We start from the raw sequence: 10,924 nt of genomic DNA on the forward strand, positions 1-10,924 counted from the left end.
GTCCGGTTTGGTGAGGGTGGGTGGGTGGCTGTGGCCTGATCCTGGACAAGAATCCCCCAGCAGCTTCTCCCATGGGGTCCAAAGCAAGTGGAGTGTGTGCGCGTGCACTTGGGCTGTGCCTGTGGACACGTGTGGAGGAGGGCCTGCGACCACAATCAAGTGTCCCCCCACGCAGGGCTTGCTGTGGGGGTGAGAGAGCAGTCCGTCCCAGATGACCAACCCCATTCTCCAGATGAAGGGGTGGCTTCCTGGGTCCTGGCGGGTGAGTCAAAGGCGGGAGGTCTCTGCCCTGCCGCGTGCAGCCTGCCTTCCCATCTCCCTGGCCGTGAGGTCCCCTCCCAGGATGCTCCCACCTGCTTCCTTCCGAGCCTTGGGGACTCCTCTGAGCTACTGGCCCAGGAGATGGCAGGTGAACCTCCTGTGAGTCCCCCTCCCTAGGGCTGGAGCACCCGCTGATGACAGTTTGGTGTGTTGGGGGTAGGCTGGGGGTGCCTCCCTGCTCCCCCTTTGCGGCCTGCAGCAGCTTCAGAGTGAGCCCTCTCTGGCCCTCTTGGCCTCCCAGGCCAGATCTGAAGCTGGTGACCTGGGAACTGATTCCCAGAGACACACCACCACCACCACCACCACCACCATCTAGTCAGGTCTTGAGGGACCTTGGTCAGAGCCAGTCAACATCAGCGGTCCCATTTGGGGATGACAGCAGACTCTCAGGTCTGCCCACACCCTCACCCCACCCCCACCTCCACCCCCTCTATCCACTAAATGCTGGTAGTACCTGACTCGGTTGTGCAATTAAAAATGTCTCCAGCCCTGACCGTGTGGCTCAGTGGTTGGATCCCGGGTCACGGACATGTACCTTGGTTGTGGGTTTGCTCCCCACCCCAAATTGGGGTTCGGGTGGGAGGCAACCAATCAATGTGTCTCTCACACATGGATGTTTTTCTCTGCCCCCCTCTCATACATCCCTGCCCCCCCCCCCCCCCCCATCATTCTCTCTCTGAAAAGCAATGGGAAAAAATATCCTTGGGTGAGGATTAACAACAAAAAAGTCTCTAGATCATACCAAATGTTCCCTGGGGGAAAAATCACCTCTGGTTGAGAATCACTGGTCCGGAGAAACTGGGAGATTTAGACACTGAGCAGAAGAGAAAGAGCTGTGAGGAGATGGAGGAACAGCAAGGAGGTGGAGGAGAGCAGGAGGGGGAGTTACAGGAGCCAGAAGAGTGTCTCCAGTACTTGGTCATTATCCTTTAAAGCGTCAGTCAGATCCTGTCACTTCCTGCTTAAAACCACCTATAGGCTTCCCATCATATTGAGCATAGAATGTCCACTGCTTCCCATGGCCTATGTGTAGAGTGACTATACATCTAAGCCTGGGCCGCCTTTGAAAGTGAAAGGAGGGAATACCAATAACTATGCTGGGACAGTTCAGCGTGGACCGATGTCTGGTCCCCTGAGCTGGCCCTGCCCCCGCCTTGCTCACTCAGCCAGGAGAGCCTTCCTGCCATCCCAGTAGTGGGTGCTTGTGGCATTTGCTGTTCCTTCTGCGGGAACCCTCTTCCGGCACCCACTTCGGCGGGACATACACTAACACTGGAATCCTCTCCCCAGATCTCCTCGGATGATCTCACTCCATGCCGGTCTTTGCTCAAATATTACATCCTCAGCGAGGACTCTTTTGACTCCCTATCTAAAGTAGCTGCCGATCCCCCAGTCACTCTGCGTCCCCCACCTCACTTTATCTCACTATACAGCATCTAGCACTATTGTTCATGTGATACATGTTGATGCATTTGTGTATTGTCCCTGTCCCCCTCCAGAAGATAAACTCACTGGGGTAGAGACTTCTCTTCTGTTCACTGCTGACTCTCCAGCACCCAGCACAGCGCCTGGCATGTAGTAGGTGTGCAATAAATACCTGCTGGTAGAATAAACTCATTTCAGAAGCTTGACTGATGGGTAAGGGCACCATGGGAATAGCTGGAGGGAGATGTGGAATCCAGGCTGTGTTTGCTTTTGCTCTGTTTCATTTTTCAGATGGGAAAGAGTGGGGCATTGACCAAACACCAGGAAACCATCGCTCCATGGGACTGTTATGAAGAGGCTTCCTCATTGACTGTTGAAGTTCTCGGGGGGCAGGAATCACTTTTGTTGCTCATTATTACGCCCCTTAGCGCCTAGCAAAGTGTCTAGCACATAGTAAGCACTTAAAATGTTTGTAAAATAAATAAATCAATAAAACAAAAATAAAATTTTATTGCACTTACCATGTACCAGGCATGGTACTATTTGATATATATTAACCCATTTTTTGTTTGTTTTTCTTCGTAATACAGTATTTATTTGTCTTCCTTCTGTCCAACTCTGAGCCAACCACTTTCCTGGGACTTGCCTGGGACGTATAGGAAAAGGAACACACAGGGCAGACAAGACACGGGAGAAAGAACGATGCGGGTGGAGACAGCGCCCTCACATGGCGGAGAGGGCGAGAAAGGCCACCTGCAGGCAAAAGAGCCCCATGGCCTCTGAGAGGGCGAAGCCCAGGATGGTGTCGGAGAGCTGTTGCTTCAGAGAAGGGGTCCTGGCAGAACCGATGATGAGGCTCCCAAACACAGTCCCAATTCCAGCCCCAGAGCCTGCCACCCTGCTGTGGCAGCCCCAGCCCCGATGCACGTGGCTGCTGTGTCAATGTCCCTGGAGGTGGCGCTGGTTTGGAAGCTGCGGCTAGAAATAAGCTGCCAAGCTGCTGAGGCTCTCACCTGCCGGTGCCGCTGGTGTTTCAGCACTGCAGACAGTGACCAGTGAGCGGCTGGCCAGGAGGGGCTCCTGACCAAGGAGGGGTGGAGGCCAACGGTGCAGGCGCACTTCCAGGGGACGAGGGGAGCTGCTCCCAGTGCAGAGAAGACAGATCACACTAACTCATCTAAACCTCACAACAACCTATTATTATTATTATTATTATTATTATTATTATCTCATTTAATGAGACATGGGGAAGTTAAGTAACTTACCAAGATGGCACAGCTAGTAGGTGGTAGAACTGGGACTCTAAGCAGGCAGGCTGGCACCCAGATTCATGCTGGAAGCCACTGCATCCTGCATTCGAGTGGGGTAGACCAATCAGGAGACTCATGCAGCAGCCAGGCGTTTGGGGCTGGTGCAGAGGGGATGAAGAGGGAACAGACCCAAGTCACGCTGGGGGTCCTGTCTGGGTGACTGAGTGGGCGCAGGTGACAGGACCAATGGGAAGCACAGCAGAGGGTGAGACATTCAGTGTGGCCATGCTGTCTGTGAGACCCAGGGGACGCCCAGGAGGAGAACCCGGCGAGGCCTGGGCTGCAGCAGAGATTTGGTGGCTGGTAGCTGAAGCCATGGGAACATGCGATATCACCAGGAGCTAGTGCAGAGCCAGAGCAGGAGAACCCAGCAGAGAGGCCTGGGAACAGCAGCCAGAGAAACCGTGGAAAGGAGGCGGAAACTCAGGTAAGAATGGAGCACCAGGGGCCCAGGCCAGAGAAGGACAAGAATAAAGGCTTGATCCCCAGGCCAGGGGCTCTGAGAGGAAGGTGTACAATCAGGAGGTCACAGAAGCCTTGGCATGGATGGGGGAGGCAGAAGCCGGCGCCTGACCCATGGGTCAGGAAGTGTCTGCGGGAGGATGGAGAAGCAGGTTTGGAGAAGGGGCAGGGAAGTGAGAGAGGGCACGAAAGGCAGCTCCAGAGGCCAGCGGGTCCCAGGGGGATTTGCTTGCTGATGAGAGGGCGTTAGGAGTAGGCAGAGGAGAGCCCAGGAGCGGCAGTCAGCCTCAGTCCCACGGGAGGGAGGCCGAGAGGGGCCCTCTGCCTCCCCGCTCTTCCCCTCCCCCAGCCCCGATGTGAGCGAGCAGGAGGAGATTTTCAAGGGCAAGTTTCAGCTCCAGCAAACTTTCTCAATCCCTGGCTCCCACACGAGGCCAACCCTGTCTTCCCTCGGGGCTGGCATTCATATTACTAAACTGACGAGACCTGGGCTCCAAATGGTTGGGTTGCTTGTGGGCCGTAGGCTGAAACCAGGACCTCTGCTCGGCCAGGCCCTGAGCCTCTGCCTGCTGGGTGGCGGGGCTCTGCGGGGTCCCAGAGGAGAGGATGGTTGGCACAGACATGCTCGGGGCAGTGGTTGGCAGTTGCTAACTGTGCGATCATTTATGTCTGTCTCTGGCACGTGAAGGCAGGAACCAGGGTGGGTTTGCTCATCGTTGTCTCCTCTGTGCCTGGCAGTTTCTGGCACATAGTAGCTGTTTGATAAACATTGACCAAGTGACTAGTGACAGGGAGGGGAGCTGGGGGCCTGCAAAGGCCTCTACCTTCCCTGTGGAGGAGGTGGTGCCTGGCCCCGGGCAAACAGTCACAGAGTCCTACCAGGGACTATCCTGGGGGGAGGGGGGGCTGGAGCACCTGGGGCCACTCAGTCTACCCTCTGCAGAGCCTTGGCCCTCCCTTTGTGTCTGGGGACACAGACCAGAGAGGGGCGGAAACAGCCTGGAGCCCCACAGCAAGGCAGGAGGTGAGCCCAGTAAGAGAGGCCTTCCTATGCCGTGGTTTTCTCACTGGTAAAATGTGATCATAACAAAACGTAGGCTTGTTGTGAGGATGAAATGAGGTAAGGTGCACAGAGCAGTGCCGGCTGTTTAGAGTGAATGCTAGTGTGTGACTGAGCCTCTGTTTCCATGCATTTCCTCCTTAGGCGCCTCATCGACTCGCATGGCTTTCCCTGTTATAAGCCAATGATTCCCAAATTGCTATCTCCAATGCAGACCCCCTTTTCTGAGCTTTGGGCTCGTACATTCAGCTGCCCAGTGTTTCTCCTTACACTTCTGCTGGTCCAGCTCTGTGCCAAGACCTAGCCCGGGTGGGCCGGGCTTGTTCCAGAACACCCCACCCCCAGCCGCCTGCGCCCAGGCCCGCATCGACGGGGCCTCCAGATGTCAGGCATTCCCATCACCACCTTCCCGCTTGGTGCTGTATCCTGAGAACAATCTCAGCCTCCTTTCCTCACCCCCTCCCTGACCCCTGCTCTCCCAGGCCCTCCTGTCCTCCCCTTGCCCTCCTCCCCTGCTCCCCTGGGACCCATAGCGCTCACTCCCCACCTCCCCAGCTGCCACCACAGCTGGTCTCTGACAGAATGTGCAGCTGCTGTGAGCCACATGTGATGAACAGGCGGTGCACAGCCACCCCTGGGGCCCACTGGGTGGGGGTGGGACCATCTGTCTGTGTCTGTTTGTCTGGCTGTCCCCCCCCCCCCCCGCTCTCCCCCCCACAGCACACACACACACTCCTGAGTGCCTTCTCCAGGGAAGGTGGTGGACAGTATCGGTTTGGTCCACTTTTCCATCCCTGGACTGCAGAGTCCATGAGGGTCATGCTCCCTCTTTGGGGGTCCGGTGGCCCCAGCTCAGGGCCCCCGAGAGCAGACTGGCGGGCTGGGCCAGCTGCTTCGATGCACATACACTCCTGTGTGCAGGCAGCACAGGCCCCCATGGGCTGCTCAAGGCCCCAATGACGGTGGGCGATCAGAGCCTCCCCAGCTTTCCCAGGCCTGGGGTGGGGGTGGGGGCTGCCGTGGAGGGAACCAGCGGCCTCCGACACATTCCAGAGCCCCCTTGGCAGCGCCCAGAGGCTTCTCGGCCTGGGGGCAGCGCCAGCAGCATCTGTCCTGGTTCCCACACTCTGGCCTCTCCGGAATCTCCACAGATTTCTCCCTCTGTGCACATGACGTCAGCACAGACAAGGACACTGGGATGGAGGAGGGAGAGGGGCTGAGGAAGCCATGCTCGCTGATGTCAGATGGCCGTGGGGCAGGGGCTGTTTTTGGCATTGCCCACGCAATGAGAAGATGACTTGGCCTCTGGCCCCTGAGGTTACCTGGGTCCTGACACTGCCCATGGCATTCCTATCAGAGCCCCTCTCCGTCTCTCAGGGCCTCGGTTTGTTCATCTGTAAACTGAAAGTACGAGTAGCACCCACCTCCTACATGTAATAGTGAAGGCTGTAGAATCTTGACCTTATTAGAGAGCCTTCAAGGTCTGGGCACAGCTCACTTTCTCACCATTCCCTGATCTCCGCCCTAGTCCTCCATTTCTCACATATTTTTAGATCACACAGCAGAGGTTCTTGCTTCTGAGTCTGTATTCAGTCCGCCTTGAAAGCCCTTATCTGGAAAACTCCTACTCAGCCTTCAAAGCCCAAAACGAAAGCCCCTCTCTAGGAAGCCTGTCCAGACTCCCGCGGGTACTGGTACTGCCTCCTTGTACTCTCATGATTTCCTCTAGAGTAGCCTGACCTCAACATATTGCTATTGTCTACTTACCTCCCCTGACTGGCTCCCCAGGGAGCTGTCCTTTCTGGGGCTGATGGCCACTCTTAGGAGCCCAGGCACAGCACCCCATAACCCATGGTGTCTAAGCATAATCAGGACTTGGCTTTAGGCCTGGCCCTGCCCTGATTCTGCCACATGAGCTTCTCACCAGGTCTGATCTTTTTTTTTTTTTTTTAAAAATGTTTTTATTTATTTTTTTTTAGAGAGAGAGAGAGTAAAGGAGAGGGATAGAGAGATGGAAACATCAATATGAGAGAAACATCGGTCGGCCCCAGTGGGCATGTGCCCTGCTGGGAATCGAACTTGTGACCTCTTGGTTCATGGGTTGATGCTCAATCACTGAGCCACACCAGCTAGGCATCAGGTCTGGTCTTAACAGGCAGACGAAGTAGCTTACCAGCTGCCAACGTATTTTTTAAAACCCCCAAACAGCCATGATCTCCCTTCCCCGACCCAGGCCAACCAAGCCAAAAGTCCCACTGTACAGATGGGGAAAAGCCCAGAGAAGGGAAGTCAGAGGTAGAAACCAGATTGAACTCAGGGCTCTTACCTTAGTCCAAGGCTCTGAGACCCTTTTCCCCTCTTGGGTGGAGGGCACGGAAGCTGGGGAATGACAATGGGCTCGAGGCAGGGCATGGGTTGGGTGGGAGCCCTGGACTTGGGAAGCAGCTGTTCTTACCTCTGGCTGTGCTGGAATTGGTTTGCACCCTGTCCCCTGGTGCTGAGAGGGGAATCACACTCCTATTCCACTTAGTAATGAAGAAGAACTGTAAGCCCATTAGGCACAAGCTATCCGAGGGGGCAGATGGCTGTGGGCCCTATGACCCAGAGAGGGTCTCTGGTGTCAGGTCTAAAGACAGATGCTAAGGCCAATTAGAGGGGTAAGAGATTTATTGAGGAAACCACTCTAAGGATAGAGGGAGGGAGCGAGAGTAAACAAGAAGGGCCTTTTGATCATGATGGAGGTCGACACCTATCTTCAGAGGAAGAAGGAAGGATGGATAGAAAGAGCCTCAGACTGCAGTGCAGCTCTGAGAACGTCTTGGTCAGGCCCAGAGTCAAGACTGCCCATTGGAGGAGCCCCATGGAGGGCAGAAATAGCCGGGCTCCGTGTCCCCACTGTGCCCAGTCCCGGATGGGAAAACATGCTATCTTCGGATCTGAAGGTGCAGCAGCTGGAGGCCGTTGGTTAATGACAGTCCTAGCAGCTGGCTCTCTGGAAGGCAAATATGAGTAATGTGCCTCCTGGCAGCTGCACAGGATGTGTGTTTTGCAAGGTCAGCCAGCCCAGCAAGCAGGTGACAAGTTCACAGCCTTGGGCTGTGGCTGCTCTGTGCGGGCACCGGGCTGAGCTTTAACCACCGAGAACTTCACGGGGCTCCTGACGGGACTTTGCCAGATGAGTGAAAGAAGAGTCAGATGAAGTCGGGGGGAATGTGGTGTTTCAGAGGGAATAGTGCTGAATTGGAGCAATGCCCTGACATTAAATTTCTTTCTGCACCTACTAGTGTGTGTCCTCAGACAAGCTGCTCCCGCTCTCTAAGACTTGGTGTTCACCGTGGCAAGAGGTGGGTGAGAATGTCTCACTCATGCCTTCACTGCCCAGATCCAAAAACAGTGGGCTGAGGGGTACCGGTGGTTCCTGGGAAGATGGCCTGCTTCGTATAGAGGTACCCATTAAAAACCAAACTTTCCCTAAATGGCAGAAAATTACTTGTACTGCCCTTGAGGATCAGGAGGACAGAGCATAATCGAAATTATGCTTAATGTAAGCTCACATTCTCTTATGTGTGTTTTATCTTAAAAATATACATGGCCCAGCCGGTGTGGCTCAGTGGTTGAGCATTGGCCTATGACCCAGGAGTTCATGGTTCAATTCCCAGTCAGGGCATATGCCCAGGCTGTGAGCTTGATACCCAGTGGGGGTGTGCAGGAGGCAGAAGATCAATGATTCTCTCTCATCATTGATGTTTCTCTCCCTCTCTGAAATCAATAATATATATACATATACATGAAAGAGTCAGTATCATGTAGCATTTAGATACACACTGTAGACCCCAACAACTTGAGTTTAAATCAAGCCATGCAACTTACTAGCTATGGATCTTAGGTGAGTTACTTTTCCTCTCTGGACCTCAGTTTGCTCATCTCTAAAATGGGGATAATAATAGTACCTACTTCATGGAGTTATTGTGAGAATTCAATGATTTGTATAAAGTGTTTAGAATTAATCTGTTCTATTCACTGTTATGTGAATTTGTCATTTTATCCTTGAGTTACCTGTTATAAAAAATTTTTAATGACTTCGTGGCAAGTAAAACTGACCAGTGATAAGCAAAAGAGAAGAATACGTAGCTCCCAGGTCTTGGAAGAGCTCTGCAAGTTGAAAAGGGAGGGCACAAAGGAGGAGAAAGAATTGTGCCCACAATTTCTGCATCCCCATGCTCCAAGCCACAGTCCCATCTCTACCAGGCTGAGGGGGTTCTGCTCCCAAATACAGTCCAAGGTCACGTCAGAAAGTAGAGGGTTTTGCCAAAACCGGTTTGGCTCAGTGGATAGAGCGTCGGCCTGCGGACTGAAGGGTCCCGGGTTCGATTCCGGTCAAGGGCATGTGCCTGGGTTGCGGGCACATCCCCAGTAGGAGATGTGCAGGAGGCAGCTGATCGATGTTTCTCTCATCATCGATGTTTCTAACTCTCTATCTCTCTCCCTTCCTCTCTGTAAAAAATCAATAAAATATATTTGAAAAAAAAAAAAAAAGAAAGTAGAGGGTTTGGCTACCGCACTGGCGGCCTGGGCAGGAGAGGGTGTTGGGCCACCACCCCTCCCTTCGTCCCTCCCACCACCCCTGCCCTCTCCCTCACCTTAGACATGGTCCATTGGCTACAAACCAGTGCAAGCAGCTTTGGTTCCGCTGGCCTTTGGACATTATAAAAACTCCACGTGGAGACTGACATCTCAGAACACAAAGTTTCCATGACGTTCTCAAGTAGGTGACCCCAGGGCCCGTGAAAGAATCTGCTGGACAGGAGGTGGGAGAAAGGAGATGGATGAGGAATCACATTTCTCCTTATTCCTGGTGCCTGGGTGGAAGGTGGGGGACTTCAGGTCAGACAATCAAGGAGGCACATTTGAGTCTCATATATTTTTAAATATATTTTTATCAGTTTCAGAGATGAAGGGAGAGGGAGAGACAGATGGAAACATCAATGACGAAAGATCAATTGGCTGCCTCCTGCACACCCCCTACTGGGGATCAAGCCCGCAACCCAGGCATGTGTCCTTGACCGGAATCAAACCCCGGACCCTTCAGTCCACAGACCAACACTCTATCCACTGAGCCAAACCGGCTAGGGCTGGGTCTCATATGGACTGGAGGCAGGGGAATGGGTAAGATAAACGTGGGTAAGTTATGCCAAGCTAGTAGGGGTATAATAATATGTGGGCCCAACCTCCAAGATGAGCTCTGATTAGCTCTGCTGCCTGGGGCTCACACCTGTGTGTGGTCACCTCCCACAGAGCATCAGGTTGGTCTGTGTGATCAATAGAATAAGGTAGAAGTGATATAACAGCACTTCCAAGGCTGGGTCATAAAAGACAGTTTTTTAAAGCAAGTTTGCCTGCTTGTTCTTGGATTACTCCAGGGAAGCCAACAGCTATGTCATGAGGACACTCAGGCAACGCTGTGGCGAGGCACCGAGGCCACCTGCCGTCAGCTACGGAACGCGCCCTCTCGGAGGTGGGTCCTCCAGCCCCAGTCAAGCCTTCAGATGCCTGCAGCCCCTGCTGACAGCTTAACAACAACCTCAGGAGAGTCTGAGCAAAAACCACCCAGCTCAGCTACTCCTGGATTCCCAGAGACTGTGACATAAGAAATGTTTATTGTTTTAAGTTGCTAAATATTGGAGTAATTTATCACATAGCAACAGATGACTAAGACTCCCATGCCTTTGGTTTTCCACCCAAATAGGCCATGACTCTTTGGTGATCTTTTTAGGAAAAATATGCAAAATATTTTACAATATTGCTCAGAATGACAGTTCTGAAATGACATTGGCCGCAAAGAGCTGACCCAGTCCTATCAGCCCTGAATTCAGTCACTCAGTTATAGGCACAGTTATTGACGGTAGGGCTGGAGGACACCGAAATGAAATTGGAGGTGCTCCTTTGGGCTGCGGGAGAAAGACCATGGACTCACATATTGCTCAAGGGAGGAAGTGAGCTCATGATCCGCGGAGGGTTGAGGGAGCCTCGCTGAGGAAGTGGTGCTTGAGATGCTCCCTGACAGGCCTCAGCGGGTGGAGGTGGAGGGCGTGGCAGGAGAAATGTGGTCATGGACAGGTCGGTGTGGACACACTGGCCCTAGGTTGGGTGGGCTATGGAGGGGGCTGCCGGGCAGGAAGAAGGATTCCGTGAGGGCTGAGGCTGGAGTCTGAGTCACCCGCTTCCTCCTCCATCCCACATCCTTTTTTAGCTCCTCTTCTTCCTCCCACTCCAGCCCCCGACCCTGGTAGGTCCAGATCGGGACTTGGAGTCCACGCCCAGAGCACTGCTGGGGGAGCTTGTCTTC

At 53.7% G+C, this 10,924-nt stretch overlaps 1 long non-coding RNA gene and 1 pseudogene across 1 annotated transcript; one reads left to right on the top strand and one right to left on the bottom strand.

Moving 5' to 3' along the window:
* The first annotated feature begins 129 nt into the window (after positions 1–129).
* On the top strand, positions 130–2,273 carry LOC132229518 (uncharacterized). The gene is made up of 3 exons (XR_009451700.1): positions 130–262; positions 1,821–1,959; positions 2,038–2,273. It is a non-coding gene; the product is annotated as an uncharacterized LOC132229518 (long non-coding RNA).
* Positions 2,274–2,426: 153 nt separating this feature from the next.
* Positions 2,427–4,945, bottom strand: LOC132231931 (ATP synthase F(0) complex subunit C2, mitochondrial-like; annotated as a pseudogene).
* Between the last annotated feature and the right edge of the window lie 5,979 nt (positions 4,946–10,924).

This window comes from Myotis daubentonii, chromosome 3 (assembly GCF_963259705.1).
Source record: "Myotis daubentonii chromosome 3, mMyoDau2.1, whole genome shotgun sequence".
Lineage (NCBI taxonomy): Eukaryota > Metazoa > Chordata > Mammalia > Chiroptera > Vespertilionidae > Myotis > Myotis daubentonii.